The sequence below is a fragment of the Rhinatrema bivittatum genome, chromosome 3 (genome assembly GCF_901001135.1).
Source record: "Rhinatrema bivittatum chromosome 3, aRhiBiv1.1, whole genome shotgun sequence".
NCBI classification, from domain to species: Eukaryota; Metazoa; Chordata; class Amphibia; order Gymnophiona; family Rhinatrematidae; genus Rhinatrema; species Rhinatrema bivittatum.
The window spans coordinates 511814451-511830991 of record NC_042617.1 but is presented as its reverse complement, the minus strand read 5'-3'; the positions used below and the strand labels follow the sequence as shown (position 1 = coordinate 511830991).

The 16541-nt window shown below is 43.3% G+C and overlaps 1 protein-coding gene across 3 annotated transcripts in view; it reads right to left on the bottom strand.

Annotated features, from left to right (window-relative positions):
- The window catches only part of NCOA1 (nuclear receptor coactivator 1), a 1093244-nt gene that overhangs the window by 1020157 nt on the left and 56546 nt on the right, over positions 1–16541 (bottom strand). For all 3 annotated transcript variants that reach the window (XM_029596190.1, XM_029596192.1, XM_029596191.1), the window contains exon 2: positions 11742–11910. The gene's annotated coding sequence lies outside the window, so the exon portion shown is untranslated. The remainder of the gene's footprint in view (positions 1–11741; positions 11911–16541) is intronic.

Here is a 16541-nt window from a genome sequence, read left to right as displayed (position 1 = left end):
CTTCCTAGCTACAGCAATGACCCTGTAGTGAGCAGCATGCAGGCCATGGATAGCTTAGTCCCACTTTGTTTGAAACACACAGTGCATATAGCACCTCTTCATCTTCCTACTCCTGAGTTTCCTACTGAGAGACCTTTCAGCCTCTTGTCTTACCCTCAAGCTGAATGAGACAGAGAGTGTGCACTGAGCACTAGATAAGACTCATTGTAAGTGTTGGGAGCAACAGTAGTGGAGGGATGCCACATGTGGCAGCCAAGCCGACTGTCCACATTATACCTCTTTCTCCCTTTATACTCTGGGGAATTATGTGATTATGCACGCACATAAAGAACATCCGTATAATCACAATTCCTTTTTGTAATGGTACCATTTGCCTATCTTCACTTTTGGATTTTCAGCACTGGTCTCGGTGTGCCTTGTAGAGCGTGCTGATGCCATTTTCAAGGGTCCCTGCATGCACCAGTTCTCAGATTGTCTGTCCTGCCTAATAGTAATTAGACTGAGCCATTTCCTCACACATAAGACTAGCCTTAAGAGGGTGTGGGACCCAGGGCAAATCAATTCAGTGTGGTCCTGGAACACTTATATTGTTTGGGATGAGGCTACCATGACAGAATAAGGTTCCTCAAAGTAGGGGGGCCCAGAGCAATCATTCCTGCTCACCCTCCCCCCAAAAGATGGCCCTTTTCAGATGCGACGTCAATCCAGGCTGATTGTCTACATCATGTTCCTGCCTGGCAATGCAGGCAATCAGTGGACAGTTTGCACAAGAAGGCGGGAGGAATTAGTCAGTCACGTACAAGATAAGTGTGTCCTTCAAGTGCTGGGTTGCCCACAGGCTGCTGCTGCATTTGAAACCCGCTGACAGGGAAAGGGCCTGTAGAAAATCACTGCTGGCTGACCAGAATGGTGATGTAGGCACTTGATTCAGCCCAGGAGTGAGGAAGTAGCTGCCAGAACTGCTGGGTATCCTCTTCTACCAGACAGTGCTCAGACTCAGACAAGACTACATTCCCAAGACTTACACATTGGCTGTAGCAGGCCTTCCTGCATGGTGTGGAGAAGGAAAATCTGATTAGGGAGATAGGAAAGGGGGGGCCACTGGGGAAGAAGAAAATGTGCTAAAGGGGGCTGAGGTCTGAAAGGAGGGAGACAATGCTCTGATGGGGGAAGAGGAGGATGGTAGAAAGAAGACCTGATGAGGAAGAATATTATACTGTTTTGTTTAATTTACTGGGTAAAAAAAAAAAAAAGTTTACTTTTGCCTAATTTTTATTTGTCCAGCAAATGCACCAAAAAAATTGAAAATTCACTGGGATGTACCCCTTCTCCTGCATTAGTTTATAGATGGAACCTTAACCACTGTCCTGAGCTCATGTGTCTCTACCCTTTCTTTTAAAATTTGAAAGAGGTTGGTGGAACTTTCAGTGCATCCCTAGTTCTTCTTTTGACCATATGAGACTAGTCCACATCGCCTGCCTTGTGGAAGCTAGTTTGCCACACATTTTAAATTTATGTAGGTGTGTCGTAAGAACATAAGAACATAAAAACATAAAAACATGCCATAGTGGGTCAGACCAAGGGTCCATCAAGCCCAGCATCCTGTTTCCAACAGTGGCCAATTCAGGCCATAAGAACCTGGCAAGTACCCAAAAACTAAGTCTATTTCATGTTACCGTTACTAATAGCAGTGGCTATTTTCTAAGTCAACTTAATTAATAGCAGGTAATGGACTTCTTCAATCCTTTTTTAAACTCAGCTATACTAACTGCACTAACCACATCTGCTGGCAACAAATTCCAGAGTTTAATTGTGCGTTGAGTAAAAAAGAACTTTCTCCAATTAGTTTTAAATGTGCCACACGCTACCTTCATGGAGTGCCCCCTAGTCTATTATGCAAAAGAGTAAATAATCGATTCACGTCTACCCGTTCTAGACCTCTCATGATTTTAAACACCTCTATCATATCCCCCCTCAGTCGTCTCTTCTCCAAGCTGAAAAGTCCTAACCTCTTTAGTCTTTCCTCATAGGGGTGCTGTTCCATTCCCTTATTTGGTAGCCCTTCTCTGTACCTTATCCATCGCAATTATATCTTTTTTGAGATGCAGCAACCAGAACTGTACACAGTATTCAAGGTGCGGTCTCACCATGGAGCGATACAGAGGCATTATGACATTTTCTGTTTTATTCACCATTCCCTTTCTAATAATTCCCAACATTCTGTTTGCTTTTTTGACTGCCGCAGCACACTGAACCGACGATTTCAATGTGTTATCCACTATGACGCCTAGATCTCTTTCTTGGGTTGTAGCACCTAATATGGAACCTAACATTGTGTAACTATACCATGGGTTATTTTTCCCTATATGCATCACCTTGCACTTATCCACATTAAATTTCATCTGCCATTTTGATGCCCAATTCTCCAGTCTCACAAGGTCTTCCTGCAATTTATCACAATCTGCTTGTGATTTAACTACTCTGAACAATTTTGTGTCATCTGCAAATTTGATTCTCTCACTCGTCGTATTTCTTTCCAGATCATTTATAAATATATTGAAAAGTAAGGGTCCCAACACAAATCCCTGAGGCACTCCAGTGCCCACTCCCCTCCACTGAGAAAATTGTCCATTTAATCCTACTCTCTGTTTCCTGTCTTTTAGCCAGTTAGCAATCCACGAAAGGACATCGCCACCTATCCCATGACTTTTTATTTTTCCTAGAAGCCTCTCATGAGGAACTTTGTCAAATGCCTTCTGAAAATCCAAGTACACTACATCTACCAGTTCACCTTTATCCACATGTTTATTAACTCCTTCAAAAAAGTGAAGCAGATTTGTGAGGCAAGACTTGCCTTGGGTATAGCCATGCTGACTTTGTTCCATTAAACCATGTCTTTCTATATATTCTGTGATTTTGATGTTTAGAACACTTTCCACTATTTTACCTGGCACTGAAGTCAGGCTAACCGGTCTGAAGTTTCCCGGATCGCCCCTGGAGCCCTTTTTAAATATTGGGGTTACATTAGCTATCTTCCAGTCTTCAGGTACAATGGATGATTTTAATGAAAGATTACAAATTTTTACTAATAGGTCTGAAATTTCATTTTTTAGTTCCTTCAGAACTCTGGGGTGAATACCATCCGGTCCAGGTGATTTACTACTCTTCAGTTTGTCAATCAGGGCTACCACATCTTCTAGGTTCACCTTGATTTGATTCAGTCCATCTAAATCATTACCCATGAAAACCTTCTCCAGTACAGGTACCTCCCCAACATTCTGTTCAGTAAACACCGAAGCAAAGAAATCATTTAATCTTTCCGCGATGGCCTTATCTTCTCTAAGTGTCTCTTTAACCCCTCGATCATCTAACGGTCCAACTGACTCCCTCACAGGCTTTCTGCTTCAGATATATTTTAAAAAGTTTTTACTGTGAGTTTTTGCCTCTACGGCCAACTTCTTTTCAAATTTTCTACTGTACGTCTCACCATCTTGACCAGGTGGACGGTAGTATACTCCTATCACTATAGTCTTCCCCGACACACAAGGGATTTCTACCCATAAAGATTCAATTTTGCATTTAGTCTCATGCAGGATGCTTATCCTGTTGGACTCTATGCCATCCCGGACATAAAGCGCCACACCGCCTCCCAAGTGCTCCTCTCTGTCATTGCGATATAATTTGTACCCCGGTATAGCACTGTCCCATTGGTTGTCCTCCTTCCACCATGTCTCTGAGATGCCAATTAAGTCTATGTCATCATTCACTGCTATACATTCTAATTCTCCCATCTTACTTCTTAGACTTCTGCCATTAGCATACAAACATTTCAAAGTTTGTTTTTTATTTGTATTTTCATTCTGCTTTTTAATTGATAAGGATAAGTTAGAATTTTTTAGCTCAGGTGAGTTTTTAGTTACAGGCACTTGGACTACTTTTCTTATTATTGGAACCTCACTGTCGGGATGCCCTAATTCTAATGCATCATTAGTATCCTTTGAAGATACCTCTCTCCGAACCATGCGCTGGTGAGTGACTGTGGGCTTACTAGCTGCCTTATTGACTGACTATTTAAAAATACAAAACAGTCTAACGTGTTTATTCACTGCCTTACTATTAAAAGCACAAATACACAAACACACTAAATAATATTCCCAAATAGTTAACTTTGCCCCAATACTTGGGCTTCAAAAGGTTGGAAAACCCTAGATTAGATTGTAAACTCCAATGAACAGCAAATATCCAGTATGTGTGTCTGTACAGCATTGTGTACATCTGGTATATCCTATCAAATAAATGATAAATCCAGGTCTCTTACTGTACAGAGTACAGGTGTATCATGGAAATGACATGGCCTGGCCTGAATCAGGAAGGCCATCCCCATTGAAGAGGCAATTACCTGAAGATAGCTCCATAGTAAAGAATACAAATCAGACCAGAAAGCAGATAACTATAGCTCCAAACAGTGAAACTAACTAGAAACTCAAACAGTACAGTGTAAAAAATCAAGTAAAACGCTAGATGAATCTCCTCACAGCATTTTTTCCTTTAAAGTCTGAAAAAAAAAAAAAAAAAAAAAAAAAAAAGACTGCATTCTCGACATTCTAGGAATAAAAAGAGAAATTACTATTTACCTGATAATTTCCTTTTCTTTAATGAAAACAGATTAATTCACACCAGTAGGTTATGCACCTCTACCAGCAGATGGAGACTGAGCAAAGCCAACTGTGGGCAACTTAACAATACATGATCATAACTATTAACTGACAACCATTCAAAACACTCTAATAGGAAAACATTGAGTTAAGACAAGGAGTGTAACATTACTAATCTAGGGACTGGATCTGACATATCAGTAATCCTCAGACGCAGCCACTCAGGAGAATAATAGCACCACCATCCAGCAGCCACAGGTGGGAAGTGGATTTAGCCTGTCTTCATTAAGAAAAGGAAATCATCAAGTATATAGTTATTCCTCCTTTCTTAGCATTCAGACAGGTTAATCCACACCAGTGGGATGTACCAAAACTACTCCCGAACAGGGTGGGAAGCTACTCACAGTCCAATCAACACTGCAAACACAAAGGCTGCATCATCCCAGACCTGCACATCCAAGCAGTAATTCCTAAAAAAGGTGTATAAAGAGGACCTGTCGCAGCTCGGCAACCTAATCTCTGCCCATGACACTGACTTAACCCTAGTGGAATGAGCCTTAACCTGACTAGGCAATGGCTGCTCAGCATTCACATACACAGGCATGATAACCTCCTTTAATCTAATCTAGTAGGCTATCTTAGCCTGCGACGTGGGTTCATCCTGTTTATTCCCACTATGGAGTATAAACAGCCAGTCTGTCTTCCTGCGAGGTTTAGAAACCTCCAAATACCTCATGATACGCTGCTTGACATCCAAGGTCCATAACAGGCGATATTCATCCACCTTTCTCTCCCTGTCCAGTGTTGGCAGGGAAATTAATTTATTCAAGTGAAAATCCGAGACCACCTTCAACAAAAAAGGATGGAACAGTTCGCCGCTGTACCACTCCGAGTCACTCGCAGAAATGGATCCCAGCAAGACAAGGCCTGCAGTTCGGAAACTCTACGTGCAGAACAAATGACCACAAGAAAAAACACCATCTTCAAAATTAAGTAACTCAAGGAGAGGTTACACAGTGGTTGAAAGGTGGGACCTGCCATAAAACCCAGAACCAGATTAAGACTTCACAAGGGCACTGGCAACCACAAGGGAGGACGAAGATGCTTCACCCCTTTACCCCAGATGGGCCGACAAGGGTTCACCATTCACCTGACCTCAGAAACAGGCAAGAGCCACCATCTGTACCTTCAAGAAATTAAGGGCCAAAACCTTAATCAACCTATCCTGCAGAAATTCCAAAATGAGCAGCATCTTAACCGAATAAGGATGAACCCCTCCGTTCCTCATACTAAGCCTCAAAACACTCGCCAAACCCAAAATGTAGGCTACGGAATTGGAGAACTTTCATGCTTGAAGCAAGGTGGAAGTCACAGCAGTAGAGTATCCACACTGCAGCAACTGAGCCCTCTCAAGGGCCATACCTTAAGATAAAATCAAGTCAGATCTTCATGAAGAATAGACCCCTGCCACAGCAGTTCCCTGTGGACCAGTAATCGGAGAGAAGAGTCCATCAAGAGCCTCCCCAAATCTGCATACCACAGCCTTCTGGGCCAATCTGACGCCACCAGAAGCACATCATTGTCTCTCTCTCGAACCTCCGAATCATTCTGCCCAACATGGGCCATGGGGGAAAGGCATATAGAAGCTTGCCTTCCAGCCACTCCTGCACAAGGATATCAATGCCCAAAGATTTCAGATCTCTCCTATGACTACAGAAGCGAGGAACCTTCACATTGTATATCGTCATCAGCCAGTCTAGAAATGGGAAGCCACAGCAACCCACTATGAGCCTGTTATTCTCCTGGAAACAGATTCTGCCTGCTGAGGAAGTCTGCTCTTACACTGTCTTTTCCTATATTGTGTGAAGCTGAGATCTCCTGAAGATGTTCATCCACTCATTCTATGAGTTGGGCTCTTTCCTGCAACACTTGCTGGCTCTTGGTTCCTCCCTGGCAATTGATGTAAGCCACTGTTGTGACATTGTCCAACAACATTCAGACTGCTCGACTCTGCAATCGGTCGACAAATCGCAAGCTTGCCAACCCAACAGCACGTGCTTCCAGATGCTTGAGAGATAGTCCTCTGTACTCCAGCATCCCTATGCTGTCAATGCCTGATGGTGAGTCCGCCCCCCCCCCCCCCCCCAACCCTGAAGGCTCGCATCCAGCGTGAGTACAAGCCAATCTGGAGTGCGTAGGGGGAATGACCTTCATTAGATGATCTGCTTTGAACCACCACTGTAGTTGGATGCTGATCTCCACAGGAAACTGGAGCCAAATTAACTGGTCCTGAGACCGTGAACTCCAACATGCAAGCAGTGTGCGCTAAAGAAGACACATATGCACCCTTGTTCACAGAACCACCTCTAGAGTGACTGCTATCACCCCGGGCACCTATAGATAAGTCCACACCATCAGGAGTATTGTTTGTCATTAGTCGCAATTGTGCCATCAATTTCTGAATGCGGAACCCTGGAAGGAACACCCTGCCTTGCTTTGTGTCGAAAACGAACACATGGATATTCCAGTGTCTGTGATGGCTGCAAATTGCTCTTGGCCAAGTTCACCACCCAACATAGTTCCTGTAGCCAGGAGATCACCTTGTATGAGGCCTGAATACTCGCTTTCATCTCTTGGCCCGAATTAGCCAATTGTCTATGCATGGGTGGACAAGAATGCCATCCTATCTCAAAACTGCCTCTATCACCACCATGACCTTGGAGAAGGTTCAGGGCGCGATGGCCAAACCAAAGAGTAGCACTCGAAACTGATATCGCCCCAAAGCAGCAAACACAGAAAATTGTTGATGCTCCAGCTGGGCGGGAATATGCAGGTACGCCTCTTAAAGTCCCGAGTTGTAAGAAACTCCCCCGACTGTACTGCCATTATCAGCAAGTATAAGGTTTCCATGCAGGAACAAGTCACTCACAAAAGCCAGTTGACTCTTTTGAGATCCAGGATGAGGCAAAAAGAATCCTCCTTCGCAGGTACAATGAAATAAATGGAACATCGGCTTGTATTTTCTTGTTACATGGGCACTGGGATCACACTCCACTGCTTGTCTCTTCTGCAGAGAGCTGCAGGGAGACACCATGAAAATATCCCAAGAAACACTGAGAAACTCCAGTGCATAGCCATCTCTCATCATCTCCAGAACCCACTGGTCTGACGTGATCTTGACCTACCTCCAATAAAAAGGAGAGCCAGGTGACTCCCTATTGCCTGTTCCTGGGGTTGGGTCAGCACACCCTCATTGAGGGTGTCAAGGGGAGTTCACCACTCAAGCCCACACCCCATTTGGGCTGCCTGGGAAAAAGGACTGAGACCTATACAAAGGTTGTGCCCTCTGTGGAGTCAAAAACTTTTGAAAACCCTAGCACAACCTCACATGTGGAACAAGCATGGCACCTGCCTTTAATCCTCTGTTAACCGAGGAACCTGGTACACTCCATTCATTGGCTTTTTTTTTTTTTTTTTTTAACTCACTCCCAAACAAGAGTGATCCTTTAAAAGGCCATTTTGTAAGATTAGACTTCAAAATTATATTGGCCGACCAATTCCTCAGCCATAGCAGATGTCTGACCATCATCACCGAAGCCATCCCTCTGGCAGAAATATGGGCCAGATCACAGCCCGCAACTGCCAAAAGGGCAGCTGCCAGTTCCAACACTGCCCTAGAATTCAAACTAGACTCACCAACTTCCTGAGAGAAAAACAAGTAAGAGCAGCAAGATGCTATCTGCAATTCACTGCCACCCGCCTTGCTTAAAGATAGACTCAATTCTCCTATCCTGTGCATCTTTTAATGCCACTCCCCCTACTATAGGGATAGTCATCCACTTGGAGACAACACACACCAGCACATCCACTTTCAGAAAGTGCAACAGCTCTCTCTCACCACTGGATCCAGGGGGTACAATGCTTCCAAGGCTCGTCCCCTTTTAAAATTAGCTTCCGGGCTTAATCACTTCTTGAATAGCATTCATAATGCTTTACGCAAAGAAACTAAAATGGAATCAGCACCCAGCATCCCTGGCATCTTCAGTGTCAGAGATCAGAACCGGCAACATTGTTCTATATGGTTCCAACCCCGGAGGAATTTCTCCATCCTCCAGGGAGTAAGGATCGCCTTCATCATTCGTGCCATCTGGGTCCGTATCAATGTGACCTGCAACAGGTCTAGACGTACTCCGACGCTTACCCGCAGCACCAGGCATGCGAGGATCCACAGTCTGTGATCATGAACTCTTAGGTTTAGCCAGCTCCGCCAAATGTGCCTGAAGAAAGGACTGCAGTCCTTGAAAAAATTCCACCCCAGAAAGAATAGAAGGATCCATACCAAAACCAGGAAGCATCAATCCTACACCCACTGCGTTGCCTTCCCCTGCTGACAATCCATTTAGGGGAGCCCCAAAACCAAGCAAAACCTCTGACAAGTCCCCCCTCATGCAGGAAAGGGTCAGGCTTAGAAAATCAACCAGAGATAACTCTCCCTGATCCTCCAAGCATCACTGACACAAGTTAGAGGGGACGCCAGGTTGAGATGCCTAAATATGGCAAGAACAAAGGGTAAGGCGCTTAAGCTTCTTTGTTATTCTCGGTCTACCAGCTACCACCATTAAGCCTTTACAGATGTTACAGAACTCTGCGGCCAGGATCTTGACTAACTCTAATAAGAGAGACCACATCACGCCCATCCTCTACAACCTCCACTGGCTTCCGATCAAATACAGAATTCTCTACAAAGTTCTGACCATCATGCACAAATCCTTAAATAACTTAGCCCCAATTGATCTTACCTATCAGCTGCGCACCAACAATTCCACGAGACCGATTAGAAATGCATACCAAGGCACCCTTTTTGTCCCTCAAGCCAAAACCTCGCTAAGGAATAGGGCACTATCCACTGCAGGTCCTACCCACTGGAACACACTCCCACCAGACCTCAGACAATTCCCCTGCCAGCATTCCTTCAAGAAAAAACTGAAAACATGGATATTCAGCCTAGTGTTTCCCTGATGGCTCACAGTTTTACTTCCCTTGGCAACTATGATTTGTTCTATATGTTATCAATCCACCCTTAAACCCTCCCCTAAATCCACCAATTTTGGATCCACTGTTTCTCTTATCCTCCATCCCCGTGTCCTCCCTCCAACGTTCTCCCCCCTGCACTCTAGCCCAAATTCATTCGAAGCATTCAACTGCTTGTTTACTTTTAATTTTAATGGTTTTTTGCAAGGCATCTAGTATAAGATGTATACTTCAATACCATGTTACTTAAAGTTTTTTATATGTTCTTTGTTCTATGTAATGCTCTCAGGCAAGTTTAACTGTTTCACTGTAAACCGGTTTGATTTGTATCCAATACAAGAAGATCGGTATATAAAAAACCAAAAATAAATAAATTAATTAATTGATTGATTGATTAAAAATCCACTAGCAGCATGCTCCCAAAAGCGTCCAACAATTGTACGCCCAACTGCGTGTCCGCACAAGCGAGCCTGGACAGGACGCCCAAAAACAAGCTCTGTCCAATAAGCGTACACTATGGACAACCAAAATTTAGGCATCCAATACGCAGTCCAGGTAGGCACCCACCTGGGAGTGCAAGTGCAAACAGACAGACACTGTTTTTGCAGCAGACGTGTGTGTAGAAAAGTGCGCAAACGCTGCCGCAGCCCACCACACAGCATCTGAGCAAAGCCTGAGAGCAGGACCTAGCCAAAAGGCTGTTTAACCCACCAAGCTGCCATGACTCCCCACTTCCCCCTCAGAGGCGGAAATGAACATCAGATTGACATGCCAAGACTCAAGAGAACAGAAGGGGAAGGGAATCCCGCTTTTTTTTTTTTTTTTTATTTACTCTTTACCTGAGCTCAGCCTGTTCCAGCCGAGTATAGAGTCAGTGTCCAGCTGCAGGAAGAGAAGGCAAAGGCCTTCACCGTCGCTCTCGGCTTCCTGCACCATCTAGACTCTCAGCTGTTTCTCTACAGCTAAGTCTGCAGTGGAAAACCAGCTACTAGACCAAGGAACTCTACTGAGAGAGAGATCAGCAGATATCACATCAGGAAAACTCGACTGAGGGAAGGACCATAGGAGAACGGGGCACATTGATTTCCTTCTCTTAAAAAAAAAAAAAAAAATTTAAGAAATTCTCAGTAGGGAAATGCATGTCAACCATCTGCTGGAGATGGAGAATACTGGCAAGTTGATGTCTGTGCAGGAGTATATATACTGTGACAGCAGCTTTGCTCCATCTCCATCTGCTGGTAGAGGTGCATACCCACTGGTAAGAAATTGTGTGATTGCCATGCTAGTCCACTTGATCAAGATACTTAAAGGATAATTTAAAACAAACCAAGAACACAAGTCTTTTGAAGTAAAAATGATCAGACACTTTGAAACCGATATGAAAGAACTCAAAAAACTAGATTTTTTCATCACATTATGAGCCATAAAATTATATCACCTTCTGATCTCTCATCAAGCTCCACACCCCTTACCCCCTCCCCTCTTATCACTGGAATGACTTATTGCTCACTTATATTTCCCAGTAATATCTTTTGTTCATTCTATTCTGATTTGAGGAATAGATTTAGCTCTCAAAAGCTAGTCAAGAAATGTATAAAGTTAGTCCAATAAAAAGATAAAAAAATATATAAAAAACGATTTATTTGTTAACATTTCTGTGCAATCTAGAAATATAAGCGTTATTTTAGACAGGCAATTTATTTCAAAGCATAGAGAGGATTAGGATTTACTAAGAGTTTGGAAAATCCATTCCTACTTCACAAAGGATTATAGAAACATAGGGACTTTATGGTAACATGAGTATTTTAAGATTAGGGATTACCAACTTCCTAAATAAAATTATAAAAGGCATATATTGACATTTTAAAATTTATATACACCAAAAAGCACAATTTGAATTTATCTATTTAATTTATATTTTGCCAGACACTTCAAATCCCCACCTGGGGTACTGTAGGTATTTCCAAATCTGCCCAAATCAAGATGGTGACTTTGTGGTGTGCAAAAAACTGTGGGAGCATGGCTTCCTGTTTTAAAAATATATTACTGGGTTACCTGTGTTTGTGGAAATGATTGGGATCCTCCCAGGCAATTTTCTGGTTTTCCATCATGAACTTTCTGGCAGGGGTTTCTGGCATCTTTGTTATGCATCTCTCCTCATAATCCTTCTGTTTACAGATTTGTAGAAGTCACCCTATTATCACTCATCTCTCTACAATATGACCTGCAAGATACACAGAAAGGATAAAATGGGATAAAGTAACAATACTGTACTGCTGGCTACTTTCTCGCCCGATACTAGGGTGTGAAGATTAGTTTAAATCCTTTCAAGATCTGTTGGATTTAATTTAACCCGTCACTATAGATTTTTAAGTATTTATGGTTACATAGAGATTTTCTGAAACACTATCAAGCATGGAGCCCCTAGACCATCTGACAGTTTTCAGATAATTATTAAAAAAAAAAAAAAAAAAAGAAGTCCTATACCTACAAATCTTTCCCTACTCTAGCGATACATTACTTCACAAATTTATTGGCATAATAGTTCAGATTATCCTCAGTTCTAATGATACACCACAAACCTGATCAGTCACTTTCAAGAATTCTCTCTTGCAAAAAGAATGGTTTTATCTGCTGCACCACACAGACTCCCTTTTTTTTTTCTTTGATTTAATTTCTTAAACCCTCTGTTTTGATAGGGTAGTGAGATTCATGGTTCTTTCATTCATATACAGTAGTAGTGTAAATTTATTAATGATTTTTGGTATTTGGTTGAACTTGAAACTCCATTATTGGGCAGGGTGTCTCCTTGTCAATGACAATCTGATTACTTAATTGCTGGGATGCTTCATATTTTCCACCTAACCAGAAAAAGTTGATGTCTTACCTCATTCATGCACTACAGCACACTATTACATATTTCTGAAAGACCGTGCCTCAGATAAGACTTCTGAAGAAAGCATGTAATGAAACTGCTACCATCAAAAAAAGCTTAATTTTGAACTTAAAAGGAGTAATTGAAAAATGTAGTTTAGCTAGAAAAAAGTCCACCATAAATGATAGGATTTGAGAGTTTGAAAAAAAAAGTCAGTGTAATGTACATACAGTTCATTACCCCTCAAGACTGATAAGGTATACTGATTGGCAGTGGTTCCCAACCTGGAGTTTGTGAAACCATCCCAGGGAGTCCCACCAGAAGGGATGCAAGAAAGTTAGGCAGGTCTGCTGCTACCTGTGATTAGTTGAGCTGCTGCCACAGACCTGGAGATTGAGAGTGGAGCCTATTGCTGCCCCAGAAACTTCACCCTACATTGCTGAAGCCAGGAGATGTGACAGAAGGGCCATTTTTACCCAGTAGGACCCTCAAACCATACTGCTGCATGTCAAGGAGAGGAAGGAAAGAGAGGGACCAACTGCAGACCTCAAGAATCAAAACACCACTGCTGCACTGTAAGGATGTGGGGAAGAGAGGGGCCAACTGCAGTTCTCAGAAGCCACTGCTGCACACTGAGGAAAGCAGGAAAAAGCAGGGTGATCTTAGCAGTGAGAACTTTTCCCGCTACCACCATATGCTCTGTCAGTGGCCTGACAGGGAAAGAGAAGAGCTGCACTAAAAAAGTGAAAATGACAGAGGAAGAAAGGAGAAAATGGAACTGGCAGTATGACAAAGAGGGGAGAAGGAATGAAACAGGAATGAAAGAATAAAAAGGAAGATGAAGATGGAGACAGCAATCCATGATTGATCTGATTAAGAGAAGTAAAAGTACATGGCAGCCTATCAGTCTGAAGGAGAGAAGGAAAAGATCCCAGAAATCATGCTCGACCAAAGATAGACAGAGAGGAATCAACAGGGAGGGACAGAGAATCTACATGGTGCTGGAGGGAAGATGGGAGAGATAACCACCAGAGATTGAGGAGGAAGGACGAGACAACAGCTGGTGTGGAAATGACAAACACAAGAGACAAGGAGGCTTCCTCCCTTTGAGAAGCAGGTTATTATTTTACTTTTTCTAAAATCTAAATTATTTAGGGATTATCATTTTCTGTATGTCTTTGTAAGAATCATAAAAGAAAACACAAGTATAAAAGAAAAGCAGAATTAAAAGGGGGTCAATTTTTAGGGAGGGTAATTTTTCTAATTTTGTATACGGGTATAACACTTGTTTAGCCATATAAAAAGGCCTTTGAAAATTGCTATTCTCCACCACCCAGGGTAAAAGTACCTACGCTGTGAACATCATGCAGACTTTTACCTGGGGGGGGGGGGGGGGGGGAGAGAAGCATATGGAGGAAAAGTACATGCAGGATTTAATTTTGAATTCCTCATGCACACTTTCACTTATGTATTTCAAAGCAGATGCACAGCTACAAACATAAGAAATTGACATGCTGGGTCAGACCAAGGGTCCATCAAACCCAGCATCCTGTTTCCAACAGAGGCCAAACCAGGCCACAAGAACCTGGCAATTACCCAAACACTAAGATGATCCCATGCTACTGATGCAATTAATAGTAGTGGCTATTCCCTAAGTAAACTTGATTAATAGCCGTTAATGGACTTCCCCTCCAAGAGCTTATCCAAACCTTTTTTGAACCCAGCTACACTAACTGCACTAACCACATCCTCTGGCAACAAATTCCAGAGCTTTATTGTGCGCTGAGTGAAAAAGAATTTTCTCCGATTAGTCTTAAATGTGCTACTTGCTAACTTCATGGAATGCCCCCTAGTCCTTCTATTATTCGAAAGTGTAAATAACCAAGTCACATCTACGCGTTCAAGACCTCTCATGATCTTAAAGACCTCTATCATATCCCCCCTGGGCCGTCTCTTCTCTAAGCTGAACAGCCCTAACCTCTTCAGCCTTTCCTCAGAGGGGAGCTGTTCCATCCCCTTTATCATTTTGGTTGCCCTTCTCTGTATCTTCTCCATCGCAACTATATCTTTTTTGAGATGCGGCGACCAGAATTGTACACAGTATTCAAGGGGTGGTCTCACCATGGAGCGATATAGAGGCATTATGACATTTTCTGTTTTATTAACTATTCCCTTCCTAATATTCTGTTTGCTCTTTTGACTGCTGCAGCACACTGAGCCAACGATTTTAAAGTATTATCTACTATGATGCCTAGATCTTTTTCCTGGGTGGTAGCTCCTAATATGGAACCTAACATCGTGTAACTACAGCAAGGGTTATTTTTCCCTATATGCAACACCTTGCACTTGTCCACATTAAATTTCATCTGCCATTTGGATGCCTAATCTTCCAGTCTTGCAAGGTCCTCCTGTAATGTATCACAGTCTGCTTGTGATTTAACTACTCTGAATAATTTTGTATCATCCGCAAATTTGATAGCCTCACTCGTCGTATTCCTTTCCAGATCATTTATACATATATTGAAAAGCAACGGTCCAAGTACAGATCCCTGAGGTACTCCACTGTTTACCCTTTTCCACTGAGAAAATTGATCATTTAATCCTACTCATAAGAACATAAGAAAATGCCATACTGGGTCAGACCAAGGGTCCATCAAGCCCAGCATCCTGTTTCCAACAGTGGCCTATCCAGGCCATAAGAACCTGGCAAATACCCAAAAACTAAGTCTATTCCATGTTACAGGCTATTCTCTAACGGGCAGATTTTAAATACCCTGCTCGCGTAAATCCGGGCGGATTTACGCGAGCAGGGCCGGCGCGCCTATTTTGCATAGGCCGCCGGCGCGCGCAGAGCCCCGGGACGCACGTAAGTCCCGGAGTTTTTTTTTAAGGGGGCGTGTCGGGGACGGGGCCGAACGACGCGGCGTTTCAGGGGGCAAGACCGGGGGCGTGGTGCCGGCCCGGGAGCGGGGTCGAGGCCTCCGGACCAGCCCCCGGGTCGGATGACGGCGCGCCAGCAGTCCGCTGGTGCGCGTAGATTTACATCTGCTTCTAGCAGGCGTAAATCGAGGGACAAAGGTAAGGGGGGGGTTTAGATAGGGCCGGGGGGGGTGGGTTAGGTAGGGGAAGGGAGGGGAAGGTGAGTGGAGGGCGAAAGGAAGTTCCCTCCGAGGCTGCTCCGATTTTGGAGCGGCCTCGGAGGGAATGGAGGCAGGCTGCGCGGCTCGGTGTGCACAGGCTGCCCAAAATCGGCAGCCTTACGCACGCCGATCCAGGATTTTATAAGATACGAGCGGCTATGCGCCTATCTTATAAAATCCAGCGTACTTTTGTTTGCGCTCTTTTTTTAAATCTACCCCTAAGTGAACTTAATAGCAGGTAATGGACTTCTCCTCCAAGAACTTATCCAATCCTTTTTTTAAACACAGCTATACTAACTGCACTAACCAACATCCTCTGGCAAACAAATTCCAGAGTTTAATTGTGCATTGAGTAAAAAAGAACTTTCTCCGATTAGTTTTAAATGTGCCCCATGCTAACTTCATGAAGTGCCCCCTAGTCTTTCTACTATCCGAAAGAGTAAATAACCGATTCACATCTACCCGTTCTAGACCTCTCATGATTTTTAAACACCTCTATCATATCCCCCCCTCAGTCGTCTCTTCTCCAAGCTGAAAAGTTCCTACCTCTTTAGTCTTTCCTCATAGGGGAGTTGTTCCATTCCCCTTATTTTGGTAGCCCTTCTCTGTACCTTCTCCATCGCAATTATATCTTTTTTGAGATGCGGCGACCAGAATTGTACACAGTATTCAAGGTGCGGTCTCACCATGGAGCGGATACAGAGCATTATGACATTTTCCGTTTTATTTACCATTCCTTTTCTAATAATTCCCAACATTCTGTTTGCTTTTTTGACTGCCGCAGCACATTGAACCGATGATTTCAATGTGTTATCCACTATGACACCTAGATCTCTTTCT